Genomic DNA, 14,922 nt, shown 5'->3' with positions numbered 1-14,922 from the left:
GTGTTGATTTTTCACACAGATATCTGTAATGTATTACCAAATTATCTTGGTGGACTGTGGAAGAATGAATTACATTTTATTGTCTTATTCCAATGGTGGTCTAGTTATCTTAAGATGAGTTATTAAAAAGCCACTGTTTCCAAAGTTGACAGCCAGCTCCCATAGGCTCAGATATTTGGATGCTTGGTTCAGTTGGCATTGTCCAAAAATTAACAGCCATATTGTTTAGAAATGTTGAACTTAATTTTTTTCCATTTGTACAGGGGTAACGCACTGTATTAAATATATAAGGCCCTAAAAAAAAAGAAGGGATTTTGAGAGCCCATCCCATATGAAGGGATGCTCTCTTGACCTGGACACACGGGGAAGGGCCTAGGCCTGGCCCAGGATGATGTGGTAGACTTTGGGGAGCCCCTTTTGAGGGTCTTACCCTGACTGGGGAGTGGAGGGGGCATGGCTAGGGGCAGGTGGGATGTTGGGGGGAAGGAAGGGAGAGGGAGAAGGGATTGACATCTGAAACAAGCTTGTTCCTAATTTGAACTAATAAAAAAAAATGCAGTTAAAAAAAAAGCCACTGTTTCGTGTATCAGATTGTCCTATGCACCTTGGATTATTTCTAGGCATCCTTTGTGTCTCTACGACTATGTTAATATCATCAAGTGTTTTTAGTGCTTCCATATACAATCCAGGGCCTTGTATATGGAAGAAAGGAGTGCTTCCTCTGTGCTACACCCCAGGCCCTGGTACTGAGATTTTAAAGGATTGTGATAAACTGTGATATTTTAGAGAACAGCTTATTATTCCCCCTTCGCTCTTCTTTTATCAGGATTTTCTGGTTATTTTTTTCCTGTTTATGCTTTCAAGCACACTTTATAATTAATGTGTCTATATACAGAAAATAACTTCACTGTATTTTTGATAAGGTGGCATGACATTTATGGGTTACCACTAAATGAAGGTCTTCATGATATTGGGTTTTCTTATCCAGGAATAGTGTGTCTTATCTACTTTAGTGTCTTTTATAATTTAAAAATTTTAATGTAATTTAAACTTTTCACACTTATTTTATGCATGATAGAGTGTACATGTGGAGGTGAAAAGACAACCATTACCATGTTGGTTCTGGTATTGAAATCATGCCATGCTTGTTGACAAGTGCCTTTACCCACTGAGCCATCTCTCAGCCCTACTTTATAATTTGTATTTAACCTTAATTTAGAGACTATCCTTATTGCCTAGACCTGTTGCCAATGAGTATCTAGGTTTTTGTTTATCTGAAAATGTGAATATTTTGCCATTACTTATGAAGAGTATTTTAAACAATATGGAATTCTAGGTGGATAGTGACTGTTTTTATCCTTCTGGCATTTTAGAGATGCCTTCTATCAAGCTTCTGGTTTATGTCTTTCCTGATGGGAAGCTAGTGATGATTCTAGCATTTTTCTTTTTAAATTATTGACTTTTAGCTGCTGTTTGACTATGATAAACATGGGTTTTGTTTTCTTTGTGTTTATTCTGGTTGTAGCATGGTGAGCTCCTTTAAACTCTGAATTAATAATCTTTGCTAATTTTGGAATTTTTTTCTGCTATGGCTTTAAGAACCTTTAAAAATAATTCCAGTATTTCTCATCTCACCCCTGGAAATACAATTCCTTATTTAATAGACTGACCACTGCCCCCTAATGGCTAAGTTTATCTATCTGTGTGTCTGTCTGTCTATTGCCAGTCTCTTCCATCCGCTCCCTAGCTCCATTCTGGATAATTCTCATTGTGTCATTCATGTATTCACTGATTTTTCTTCTTTACTGTCCTACTGCTGCTAGGTCCATCCAGGTAACTTTTCATTTCATTTCTCAGTTTTAAGTGATATGATTTTTACTCAGTTACTTTACATGGGCTCCACTAACCTCTTGAGATGCTGTGTACTGTTGCCAAGTATACATCTATATATATCCACTATACATCTTTCCTATTGAACCTTCAGATAATTGGTATTTTTTGCAGTTTGTTTGCTAGTTGTAACGTCTCTGAGTCTCTGAATCAGTAATCTCTTTCTCTTGATTTTGTTGTTATTTTAGATCATGTTTCCTTAGGTTTCTTGGCCAAAAAAAACCCCAAAACTTTTTTCCAGTACTAGTAGTTGTACACAGGGCTGCATCCTTAACCCATGGTGTATTGTGTATTATTGATTTGTCAGTGTTTTCTAGAGGAACACAACCCATAAAATGAATATATATATATATATATATATATATATATATATATATATATAATATATGATTAAGCAGGCTTACACTGGAATAGTAACAACACCTGTCTCACACCAAAGGGGATGAGAGCCTAGTGTTGCTTGGATCATGAGTTTGTATACCTCAGTACTTCTAATCTGTCCCCAAGACCTGGAGGATGCCTGAAGAGCTATTTAGACAGAGACCTGAAAACGCTGGTGCTGATGTCAACAAAGGAGTCATCACCAACAGAAATGAAGCAAATTGACTCTGCAGCAAGAGGGAAGGCCCAGTGAGACAGGTGTGATGGTTTGAATAGGAATGGCTCCCATAGGCTCAGATATTTGGATGCTTGGTCATTTAGGAATGACACTACTTGACAGGATTAGGAGGTGTGGCCTGTTGGAGGAAGTGTGTCACTGGGGGTGGGCTTTGAAGTTTCAGAAGCTCAAGCCAGGCCTAGTGCCTGTCTCTCTTTCTGTTGCTTGCTGATCTAGATGTAGAACTTTCAGTTCCTTCTCCAGCACCATGTCTGCCTTTGTACTGCCAAGCTTCCCACCATGCTGACAACGGACTAAACCTCTGAAACTGTAATCCAGCCCCAATTAAATGTTTTCCTTAATAACAGTTGCCATGGTCATGGTGTCTCTTTGCAGCAGTAGAAACCCCAACTGAGACAGAAGTTGGTACCAGGGATTAGGATATTTTGTGATAGGACTTGGGATTAGGAAAGCAGTTGATCATATTAAATGGTGCTTAATGGATTATACCAGTAGGAATAGGGAAGATAGTGGTGCTGAGAGCAATGTAGATTATGATGCTCTGCTCAAGAAGTTCCAGAGGAGAATAGTATTAGTATATGGCCTAAAGACCATTCTTGAGATATTATAGAAATGAATGTGGCTGCTTTCTGCTTTTGTCCAAAAAAACGCCTGAGGCTAAATGGCACAGGCAGAGGAGATTTTTCAAAACAGCCTATTATTGAGTCTGATGTTTGGTTATTAGTTTCCACTCTTCTGAAGACCTATAATGAAAAGGAGAAAACTAAGCAAAGAAAAATACAAAATGTATAGTTTGGGTAGAAAGGGGGGAACCAGGAAGTGGAATGGGGGCTAACTCCTGTGTTTAAGGAGATAAACAGATTAAATAAAAGCCCAATGTTAAATGGAATAAAGGATGTGGTGACTTCAGGGCAAGACCCCATCCAGTTAAGCTTCCAACTTTTGAAAAGAAATAAAAAAAAAAAAGCTTAGGTTTCCATGTGGTGTCCCACACCTTTAATCTCAGCCTTTGGGAGGCAGATACAGGTGATCTCTGACTTTAAGGCCAGCTCTGTCTATAGATCAAATTCCAGGACAGTTAAGCTTAGGCAGTGAAGGAAACTAATGAAAGCAGAAAGCTGATGAAGATGTATTTGAACAAGAGGGCCATATTCCAGACCCAGCAAATAGTAGAATCCCAGGACTTGGGAGGCAGAGGCAGGCAGATCTCTGTGAGTTCAAAGCTAGCTTGGTCTACAGAGGGAGGCCCTGTCTACAAAACAAACAGCAGCAGCAGTAACAACAAAACCTTTCAGGTGGTTAATTTAATGGGACATAACTTTAAGAAATGCATTATGATGGTATATAAGTTAGTCATCAATCTCATTATGGGGGGGGATTTAAGGTAGCCTCTCCTCTGTTGCTTAGATTGTTAGTTAGTGTCATCTTTGTAGATCTCCAGACATTTCCCTAGTGCCTGATTTCTCTGTAAACCTAAAATGTCTCCCTCTATTATGATATGTCTTAAGTTGTTCTCCTCTATTCTTCCCCCGACTCAACCTTCCTGCTCCCTCATGTCCTCCTCACCCCTCCTCTTCTCTCCTCATTCTCCTAGCTCCCTCTCCCTTCCCCTCATGCTCCCAATTTGCTTAGGAGATCTTGTCCCTTTCCCCTTCTCCAAGGGACCATGTATGTCTTTCTTAGAGTCAACCTTGTTTCCTAGCTTCTCTGGCAGTGTGGATTGTAGGCTGGTAATCCTTTGCTCTATGTCTAAAGTCCATATATGAATGAGTACATACCATGTTTGTTTGTCTTTTTGTGACTGGGTTACCTCGCTCAGAATTCTAGTTCCATCCATTTGCTTTCGAATTTCAAGATTCCATTGTTTTTTGTTACCCCACCGAGTAGTACTCCATTGTGTAAATGTACCACATTTTCTCTATCCATTCTTCAGTTGAGGAGCATCTAGGATGCTTCCAGGCTCTGGCTATTACAAATACTGCTGCTATGAACATTGTTAAACAGATGTCCTTGTTGTATGAATGTTCTTCTTTTGGGTATATGCCTAAGAGTGGAATTGCTGGGTCTTGTGGTAGACTGATTCCTATTTTCCTGAGGAATCACCATACTGATTTCCAAAGTGGGTATATGAGTTGGCACTCCCATCCTATTGCCTTTATCCAGCAGCTGATGGAAGTAGAAACAGACAGCGACAGCTAAACAATGAACTGAACTGGAATCCAGTTGCAGAGAAGGAGGAGTGATGAGCAAAGGGGTCCACACCAGGCTGGTGAAACCCACAAGAAAAGCTAATCTGAAAAAGGGGGAGCTCTTGGTCCCCAGAATGATAGCTGGGAAACCAGCATGGGACTGATCCAAACCCCATGAACATGGGTGTCAGTGAAGAGACCTCGGAAATCTATGGGGCCTCTTGTAGTTGTTCAGTACTTATCCCTAGCATAGGAATGGACTTTGGGAGCCCATTCCACATAGAGGGATACTCCCTTAGCCAAGACACATGGGGGTGGTCCTAGGCCTTATCCCAAAGGATATGACAGACTCTGAAGACCCCCTATGAAAGGCCTCACCCTCCCTGGGGAGCAGAAAGGGTATGTGATAGGTAGGGTTTTAGTTGGGGGGGGTGACAGGAGAGGAGGGGAGGGAGAGGGAACTGGGATTGACATGTAAAACAATCTTGTTTCTAATTCAAATAAAAAAATGGAAAAGAAAAAAAAAGAAATGCATTACGATTCAAATGTAAAACATCCCTCAAAACGTCTGTGTTATGGGCTTGGTTGCCATATGATGGGGTTTTGTATGATGGAATGGCCTATTATGGGGGACCTGCTTGGAGGAGCAGGTCATTGGGGGAATGTCTTTGAAGGATGCATCTTGTCCCTAGGCCTTTCCTTCCCCTCTCTCTGTATCCTATATATCATGAGATGAGCCAATTTGGTCTGTCACATTATATCTTTCGTGATGCTCTAGGGTACCATGAGTCCTGAAAGGAAGAGATCAGCTGACCACAGACTGAAGCATCATAAATCTGTAAGTTGTTCTGCTTAGGTATTTGTTACAGTGACAAAAAGTGACTAACATTATGTTAGTTTAAGTTGATGGTGGCCTTTTTTCTATTTAAAACATCTTATTTGCTTTTGGGGTGGTCCCAGTTAGATTCCTAGACTGTGTGGCTAGGTTTCTTTACATGGACTGGTTGGAACACTCTCTTTTGGGACTCTGTGTCTTCAGCAGTCCTCATTTGCTTTGTGAGTCTCATCCATAGAAGCTACTCTCTGCTTAGCCTAATCTCCATTTATTGTTGAAAGCAGATCACTTAGCAGATTTTTTTGCCCTCCATTTTGGTGAAGCTCCCTTCTTCCTACCCCTCCATAGACTCTACCATGTTACATCCTTGCCTTCAAACTTTGCCTCTCCCAACAATAATCCACTGGGGTGCGTGGAAGCAAACATACTTAATGGCAGCTCAGGAAGCCAGAGAGACTGTGAGGCTCTTCTCATTTGCTTTCCTCCACTGCCAAACATTTACACTGTTCTACTTTGACAGTTGGGTACGGTGAGAATACAACTGATACCAGTTACTGCCTATTAGAAACAGAGGTGTGGCCTACATAGTCCTTCTCCTCCTTTATTGGTCCCTTATTGTTTGCGTGGTGTTCAGGAGGAAACCATGTAGATCCAAAGGGAAGGTGGGGGGGATAAATAAAAATGGTTCTATAAGCTTCTGTTGTGCCACAGGATCCCAAAACCTTCACCCAGGAGTTGACCCCAAGTGCGTCCTTATCTCTGGACTATTTTAGCATTCACATTTTGCCTTGGGTTTTCAGCAGTTTGTTACACTTGTTTTTCAGCTCATTGCCCTGTTTTGAGGGTTTCCCATTTGGCCTGACCTCTACCTGTATCTTTGGTGCTATCTTTAAAACATGAGTCACAGCTGTGCCCTTGCCTAGCCTTTGTGCTTGGATATCCCATCAGCCGAGGCAAATTCAGTCCTTCAAAGAACGGGATGAGAGCAATCAGCATCATCAAGTCTGCAGAGTCACAGTGGGCCACAGACACACTGCAGTGCATGTGGCCATGGCTTGAGCATTCAGGCCAGCAGCCCCCATGTTGTTTCAGCTGACAGCACACCCTCGGTAGCAAACCACATAGGGATTAATAGGGACTTTGCCTTTGAATCTTCTTACCCTCTGTGGCAATGAGGCTGTCGCTTCCATGGAATTATAGATTCATATAGTTCAACTGCTTAATTCCCAGGGAGAACCAACATGGTTTCTCACTGTCATGCTGAGATGCTCTTTCCAAAGGCTTTTACAAAGATAGCCTCTGCATTGCCAGCCTTCCCCTCTCTTCTGCTGGGCAGACTCGGGGGAGAAATGTACAACAGTTCCAGCAGAAGGCTGCAGGGGATGCTTACTCCTTTTATTACTCTGTCCCGAGTTAAAACTGTGGGTTCACTGTGGCATTCAGTCACACTTGATTTTGTTTTCTTTGGCTTATGGAAGGCTTAGCGTCTCACAATTTATTTATGGAAACTCACATATCAAAGGCGAGAATAAGGGTGATTGTTATGTGATCCAGGCTCTTAGCAAGAATCTGAAAATGGTGTATGCCTCTCCTTCTCATAGCAGGTGTTCAGTCTCTTGGAAAAGGGGGATACAGGCAGAGAGCCCTGTCACACCTTTCTAACAGATCATGGTCATTGTCTGTTAGTTCTATTTAGTCTCAGCAGGAAGAAAAATACTTATGGGATTGTGCCAGAAGATATTGGTCCTATTTTGGACATTTCCTGGAGACTATCCCAGACATCATATAATATGAATGTGTTACAGAGACTTTTACAGGAACCTCCCAAGCCATTGATTTCATTGACTGTTTGTACTATTGCTTTATTTCCTCCTTTTAGCATTGTAAAAATTAAAGGAATTTCCCATCAAAGAGTTAGTTGATGGGAAATTTAATTTGGAAACAAAACACAATCCATATTTGTTTCACATAGTAGCCAAAGTATGTCATGTGACTGATGGCAATGTTCTTTACCTCACCTGTGTGGCTGTATGCTTATAGCCTTCAGGGAGGTGCACCATCTAATCTTTTGGGAATCACACTTCCCCAGCTCTGCTGCCAAAAACCCATCTGTTGCCATTAGTTGGGTGATGTAGAAACCCACTACTCACATCCCAAGTCCTGTGAGCACCTGAAAGGAGTCAGGAGCTTCTGCTTTTTCTGTCTATTCAGTGCTCTCTTAGATTCATTTGTCTCTAGTTATTCACTCTTACCCCTCTTTGCTGGCCAGCAGGCCCCTGCTGGTCTTTGAGCTGCTTTTCCAGCCAGTTGTTCATCCTCTCTTCCTCTTGATAGGGCATACGATCTTCGATTGCCTCAATATTGCTGTATTAAACATGTTTTGTGATAAACAATTCAGGGCAAATTCCAAAATTAAAAACATCCATCCTGAGGCAAATGAGCACTCTAGTTAATTGGAATGCAATCCAATAATAATCTGATGTTTCTTACAAGAAGGTCCTTCAATTCTATTCTGAGTTGCTGGCCAGTAGATCTCCATTGAGAAGCCAAGTGCCCACTTCCTGCCTGTATTTTCCGAAGGACCTTAGCAATTGTGCATCTTGCAGAGCTGTGAGCTTCTCTTCTCGACAACCCTAATCTTCTTTTGGGAGGATTTTCTGATTTCTCTCTTCTTACAAACCATTTTTGAGAAATGAGTCAGGTTGCTTTCTCTCTCACCCCGTAGTTTTAGGTGAACTGCACCGAATTCTTGGCACTTTCCACTATTTCTGGAAACATCTTCCTTTTCTTAGGATCCTGTCTAGGTTCATCTTAAATCCTTCTTAGTATGCTATCGTCTTCAAAGAGCTGTATTTCTCATCTGCCCAACGATAGCAGAGACAGAAGTGTACAAATGGTAGGTGGAACTCCCACTATCTTCTAAGACTTCACAGCTTGTATGCCAGTATCTCCATTTCTCAAATGCAAAATGAGGACAGTAAAAGTACCCAGCATTTAAAGTTACTGCAAAAAAACACAGCAGGTTTACAAAGTGGAACACTTAGAGTAGTGGCTGAAATATTATTCCGTAAGTGTTAGTGTCTTCACTCTTATTTGAAAGAACTCATTGGTTAAGATGCACATATTAATGTGTGTACCACAATGAAGTTTATGTCCGACTATTCCATCTCTCTCCAAGTTTGATTTGTGATTTTTGTCTCCCCAGGAAGAACCTGACTGAACTCAAGGCAGTGACTGAGTTTTACTGTACTTCAATGGGCCATCAGGAGATTGAATTCCTGACCTGTTTTGCTGAGTACCATCTGTCTCACATTTGTTCCCAGTGGTCTTTGACCGTCCCCTGTCTCAGATTTTATCTTTGTGGTTTGGATATGAAGTTTCTTCCAGGAGGCTCATGTATAGAGGCTGTTAACTAGTGGGTCCAATCACTGAAAGGAGATGGTATCATGAGGGCTTTGACCTAATGAGTAGTCTACTCCATGGAAGGTGTCATTTCAGTGATATTTTGGGAAGCTGGTGGATATTAGAAGATGGAGCCTGATGGGTAAAGCTAGGTCACTTAGGAAGTCTGACTTACAAGGGTATGTCTTGTCATTGGCTCCTTCCAGCATCTTTGTCTGCTTCCTGGCTGCCACGAGGTAAACAGTTTCCTCTGCCACATGTCCTCATTAGCAGTATGTTCCAATTTGCTTTAGACTCAAAGAAATGGAACAAGCAAACAATAGACTGAAATCTCTGAAACCATGCTTCATGAAAAAAATCGTTCTTTCTTTAGGAATGTTCTCTCAAGTATTATTTATCATGGTCACAGGATGTCACTAACTGACATCCTCTTCATTCCCATCCTTTCTCTGTCCCTAGCCAAATGTGATATTTACATGGTGTAAGACTGAAGAGTGCGATAAGTTAGGTTTATTTATTATAAACCTCTTAGGTAATAGAGGTTTAATCCTGTCTGTGGCTGAGTATCTGACTGCTCATTCCTATTTTTAGGTTGAGTCTGTGCCTGATCCCTTTGCTGTGGTTACTAACCTTAGTGAACAATGTATACCATGATCCTGATTGCTAATGTCTGAGTCTTCTTGTGCTGCTCTAGCAAAATGCCACAGTTTTGGAAATTCATAAGCAACAGAAACGTATTTCTCACCTTCTAGAGGTGGATAAGTTCAGGTATCATATGGTGTCTGATGAGGCCCTTCTTGCTACATGCTCACATGGTTCAAAGAGTAAATACTGTACCCTCACATGATAAAGAGAATGAAAGGGCTAAAGAGTGCTATGATACGTCTCCCTAGCCCCTTCATAATGGGCAAATCAGTTTATCAAGATAGAATATTTATGACTTTATTCTCTAAATGTTTCCCCTTATAATACCATCACAATGGTGATTATGCTTCTTTTTCATGTTTTGATTTTTTAAATTTAAATAAGAAACAATATTATTTTGTATATCAATCCTAGTTCCCTCTCCCTTCCATCCTCCCATGTGCCCCATCAACCCCCCTCCCGATTCTGACCACCAGGGAGGGTGAGGCCTTCCATGGGGATCATCAAAGTCTGTCACATCATTTGGGACAGGACCTAGGCCCTACTTTGTGTTTCTAGGCTGAGAGAGTATCCCTCTATGGGGAATGGGCTCCCAAAGTCCATTCATACCCTAGGGATAAATACTGTTCCACTACCAGAGGCCCCATAGACTGCCCAGGTCTCCTAACTGACACTTTCAAGTTCAGGGGGCCTGGTTCAGTCCTATGCTGGTTTCCCAGCTGTCAGTCTTTGGGACTATGAGCTCCCCCTTGTTCAGGTCAGCTGCTTCTATGATTATGTTTTTAAATGAATGTTTTGATAGGACATTTAGTCTATCATGTTCACTACGAAGATATTGATTAATTTCAAGGCCAAAATTAATCACAGGTTTTGTCAGGTATGCATATTTAGAATTACTTACAAACAGTTTAATCTCAACCTGATGTAAGAAGAGCAATGGTCACAAGCTATGTCCTTAGAGGTGTTTATTATTTACCAGTGACTGGAAATTTGATCTTGCACGTGTGAACCCTATTACCAGCTTAGCCAAATTAGCTTCAATTCATATCATAGTCTAAGCCATAGTCTATCCCTCACCACCCTCAGAATGTATTCATTTGGGCAATCAATGGTGAGTTTTCCCTATCTCGGACTCTTTCCTATAACTACCCTCAAAATCGTTTGTACCAGATGCTCAGAATCTGACATTCAGATCTTTACATTTGTAGTACAGCTGGTGGTCTCCTTAGATACCACTGATTTAACAGCTCTGACACAAGGCTCCCAGGAAGGTTCTGTTGTTTATGTTAGAAATCAAACATACTTTGTGAAAGGATATGATATAATAGGATACCAAGCTAGAGTTGAACAGAAAATTGTCTTTTCAGGCTATACCTTTTTCTGAAGGCTTCCTTGACTGCCCAAAGAAACCTGTGGCAGTCTAAGATCCTGTGTATGAACATATTTTAGGACTTACTGTATAATATTTAAATTAATTTTGTTCTGTGACTATTCTCCTTGGATTATTCTGTAATGATTTGTGCTTTCTCAGGGCCTTGTACAGTGCTTGGCACAGAGAAGACACTGAGAAAAATTAATCAGTATTTGCTGTACTTATTTGAACTCCAGGTCAATTTTGTCACATCTTCTATTGATCAACATTGGTTAGCATATATTTGAGACTGCTGCTCACCTACATTAGAAAGTGCATTAATTTGATGTGTTGTTAGTCAAGCAGACCATTTATCTTCTCTCTCACTTTCCTCTTCCACCCCATATGGAGGCAGGTGAACCTCTTTTATTTCTCCCTATTTCTAATAATTCTCCATATTTTCAGTAATGGTTTTCATTGTCCATTGTCCTAACTCAAGGCAACACCTCCTTTCAGCCAAGAACTTCTTAGTAACTTCCAGTTAGGGACTGGAGCTAATTCCAGAAATATGTTTCCTAAGGGTCAATGGCTAGAGTCAAAGAATTGGGTAATAGGTTGCCTTGGCCAGAATCTTGAGTTTAGTGACTTAGATAGAGGCTTGACAAGAGACTAATCAAATAATGAGAAATCAATTAGACCTGTTCTCAGAATAATTTTTATCCTCTGCCTGTAATTCTTGTCAAACATTTGAAAGAATGGATTACATATAGTGTTTAGACACATACGGTGGATTTGAAGGACCAATGCTATTATTATCTTGTTATACAATGAGTGATTGAGATTCAGGAATGGGCAAGATGAAGAAGTTTCAAAATCTAAAATGACTATAGTGTTTTCTGATTTTTAAGTGGAGTAGAAAAGATGTATTTCCTGTCAAAGGGAAAAATGTCTCTAGTTGTGTCAATTCCTTCTACACATGGAAGGAAGAGTGGAGGAAAGGATGACAGTGGAGACTTCAAGGTCTCTGTGAGTTCACCTGGAGAACTAAATGTCGAGAGCCAAGGGGAGATAACCCTTTGTTTCACCAATGGGGGAGAATGTGTTTTTCTGTAGATGCAAAAGTGAACATCTGCAAAAGGATGCAGATGAAGAAGAGAATTAATTTGTCTAATAAAATGAGAACAGTTGAGATTTGAGATTGGAAGGATAGGTGGTCAAAGAACAGGTCAAGAGACTCTTAAAGATACATTGTGAGTAGCAAACATTTAATTGTAAACTATAGCATTGCTTAATTTGTAATCACATTATAATATATAATTTATTACACATGATAGGAATATACATGTAATTAATAACTTTTATTCTCTGATAATTTCATACATATATGTAATATATTCTGGCTATCTCTTACACTCTATTATTTCACTCCCACCTCTACCAGCCTTTCTTCTTCCTTACAAACCCTTTCCCATTTTTTTTGTGCTTCACAGAGTTTAACTAGTGCCTATCTATATGACCTTGAGTTTGGAATTATCCATTAGAGTATGGTGAACTCACCAGTGGGTACATAACTAGCTAATTTCCAATAGTTATTCAGTAGGTAGGCAGGCTCATTGAGCCCCTTTTGCATCCATAGCTGACTGTTGTGTGAGCTGACTAGTAGGTGTACTACTTTGGGTTCTTGACTACCATGGTTGTGTTGTACGTAGATGGGCACATTTTGTAGTCTTCTTCACCTTCTTTGTGCTTTTACATTCTTTCTGTTCCCCTTTTTTGCAATGTTCCCTGAGCCTGAAAGGAGTGGTACAAATGTTTTGTTTAGGGATGAGCCCTCCATTGTCCATTATTATCAATGCCTTGAGCAATGTGGGGCTTTGCATTGATTGATGTTCAGTATATAGACAGGCATATCTGACTAAGGCTGAGAGTAGTTTTTATCTGTGGGTATACTCATTGAGCATTAGAAGGATACTATACCAAATTTGTTAAGTGGCAGTGATACATTTCTCCCTAGGGCCCTTACAGGGCCTTTTTCAGTCATAGTTTTTTTGATCAAGTTTACAGTACTATGTGTGCATTTCTTCTTATGGAATGGGCCTCAAATCCAACTAGAGAGTGGCTGGTTACCTCATAACAGTGATTCCACTATTGCACTAATGAGCATATCTTGTAAAGCAGCAGGTGGTATAGTTCATAGACTTCATAGCTGGGTAAGACCTTTGATGCCGTTAGTTCCTCCTTTAGGATATTAAACCCTGGTATTAGGAAAGTAGGAGGAAGCTTCCAGCTAGGTTCCAGTAGTTTTTCTATGTGTTACATGCAAGGTGTGTGGAGTTTTCAGGAATAGGGGCTTGTTGTCTAGTTCTGGTAGGTAACTATGAGGAATATAGTAACTTATATTGTTCTGGGGGATTTGGGGGACTCCTTTGAAGTTATACCATACATGACACTGAGGATTTTGCCTAGTGACTAATTACTTCTAAGACTGTCATAGTCTAGGTATTCCAACACCATTGTTGAAGATGCTGTCTTTTCTTTCTTTGGCTTCTTTATCACAAATTAAAGAGCCATAGTTTCATAGATTTATATCTGGGTCCTCTATACTGTCCTATTGATCTATGTGTCCATGTTTATATTTCCAAGGTTTTGTAGTAAAACTTGAGATCAGATATTGTAATACCTCTGACAGCACTCTTTTTATTCAGGTTTGTTTTGGCTTTCCTTGATAGTTTGTATTTCCATATAAATCTTAAGGTTTTTAAAAGTATCTGTCAAGAACATACTTGGAATATTGCTTGGAGTTCTAGTAGATCTTAGATTGTCTTTGGTAAGGTGGCCATTTTTACAATATTCATTCTTCTGATTCATGAGCATAGAAAGTCTCTTCATCTAGTGTTTTCCTCACGTTCTTCAGAGTCTTAAAGTTTTTTACTGCATAGGTCTGTCATTTCTTTGGTTGGATTGAATCCTTGGCATTTTATTTTTTTGGTAGTTAATGTGAATTAGATTATTTCTTTTTCAATATGTTGGCCATTGGTATATAAGAAGGCTACTGATTTTTATGTATAAATTTTGTAGTCTGTAACTTTATTTAAAGCGTTTTGCTCTAACAGGTTCTTGGTGAATGAAGTCTTCAGAGTCTCTTGGGAATCGGATCATATTATTGGCAGGAATATTGGGCTTCTTTATTTCTTGTTTTTATTCCTTTTAATTCTGTCTCTCCTATGTTGTTGGTTGTTTTTTACTTTTTGGACTCTGTACTCTTTTGGGGGTCCACCACCAAGCTCCCAAATAAATCACACTCATTATTACTTATAAATGACTGGCCTTAGTTCGGCTTGTTGCTATCTAGCTTTTCTTAAGTTATTCCATCTACCTTTTGCCTCTGGGCTTTTTCCTTTTCTTACTTCTGTATATCATTCTTACTCTGTGGCTGGCTGTGTGGCTGTGTGGCTGGCATCTAGCATCCTTCTCTCTCCCTTTTTTCATTGTTCCTTCATCTTCTTTCCAGATTTCTTCTTCTGTTTATTCTCTCTGCCTGACGGCCCTGCCTATCTTTTCTCCTGCCTTTTTATTGGCCAGTCAGCTCTTTATTAGACAAATCAGGTGTTTTAGACAGGCAAAGTAACACAGCTTCACAGAGTTAAATAAATGTAACATAAAAGAATGCAATACATCTTTGCATCATTAAACAAATGTTCTACAGCATAAACAAATGTAACACATCTTAAAATAATATACCACAATATTCCTAAGACTTCAAGCACTGGAGAGAGTGGATGTCCTTGTCTTGTTCTTGAACTTAGTAGGAATGTTGTAAGCTTCTCTCAGTTTAGTATGTTGTTGGCTATACAGTCATCATGTATAGCTTTATTATTTTGAGATATGTCCTGACTCTATCATGTTAAATTTTGTTGAAGGTCTTTTCTGCATCTATTGAAATGACTGCATGATTTCTATATTTAAATCAATTTTTATGATGACTTGTGAT

The sequence above is a fragment of the Cricetulus griseus genome, chromosome 4 (genome assembly GCF_003668045.3).
Source record: "Cricetulus griseus strain 17A/GY chromosome 4, alternate assembly CriGri-PICRH-1.0, whole genome shotgun sequence".
Taxonomy (NCBI): Eukaryota; Metazoa; Chordata; class Mammalia; order Rodentia; family Cricetidae; genus Cricetulus; species Cricetulus griseus.
Note: the sequence above shows the minus strand (reverse complement) of the source record.